The 873-nt window shown below is 49.6% G+C and overlaps 1 protein-coding gene across 1 annotated transcript in view; it reads right to left on the bottom strand.

The window, feature by feature from the left end:
- LOC104980578 (40S ribosomal protein SA-like) overlaps positions 1 to 873 on the bottom strand; it is a 3,581-nt gene that overhangs the window by 1,819 nt on the left and 889 nt on the right. The window lies entirely within an intron of this gene.

Here is an 873-nt window from a genome sequence, read left to right as displayed (position 1 = left end):
AGGACCCAGCACAGCCCCCACTGAAGAAAAGAGCCTGTGAAGGAACAGCTGAAGCCCACCCAGTGCTGTACCTACCCATCCAGTGGCCTGAGCAGTGGGCGCTGCAGGCCAGCCTTCAGGGGAAACTGCGGAGTAGGCAGCGAGCTCGCCTGCCCGCCTGTGGACTAGGCCAGCACCTCAGATCCAGTAGCGTTGCACTGAGCTGCTGAAGTGACCCATTCATGGTGAAGTCCTCCTTGGTCAGAGCTTGCTCAGCTGCCGCCTGCTCTTCCCTTTTAATCTCTTCAGTGTTGGGGATTTTTTTTCCGGGACTTGGAAGTGACGAACTTGAAAGAAAACAGTCAGACAGTCTCTTGTGTGGACTGACAAGTTTATTTTTGTAGTCAAGTCTTTTTATAGAAGCAGGAACAAAGAGCTTAGAGTATACAGCCAGCAGAGTGTGTACGGAGTTAACATCTAGTCAGTAAAAATATTTTAAGGACAGCACTCTCTAAGTGACCCGTGTGTTTATCCTGTAACCCATTTTTTCAAGTAACATCTTTAATATTTATTATTAAATCTTGCTGCCGGGCATAACCAAAGGCAAGAGATGTTTTTTTGCCTGCAGCACATCAAGCCAGGGTATCTCTGGCCCTTCACCATTTTTCCAAGGACTTCTTCCAACCGGCTGTTTTGTACTGCGCTTCCCAACACTTCAGAATCTGCAGACGTAGAGATCAGGCACGATCTCCCAAGAATGTTCACAGGAAATGGGCAGAACTTCCCGGGTGAGCATCTGCCAAGTCAGACCCACCAACTGAACTCCCTAGTTGCTGGGGATGGGTGGTCTCCAGAGTGCAGAGGAGAGTCCGTGTCACACAGACCGATGGTAAG

This window comes from Bison bison, unplaced genomic scaffold (assembly GCF_000754665.1).
Source record: "Bison bison bison isolate TAMUID 2011002044 unplaced genomic scaffold, Bison_UMD1.0 scf7180017864503, whole genome shotgun sequence".
NCBI classification, from domain to species: Eukaryota; Metazoa; Chordata; class Mammalia; order Artiodactyla; family Bovidae; genus Bison; species Bison bison.
This window is presented reverse-complemented; position numbering and strand designations above follow the sequence as displayed.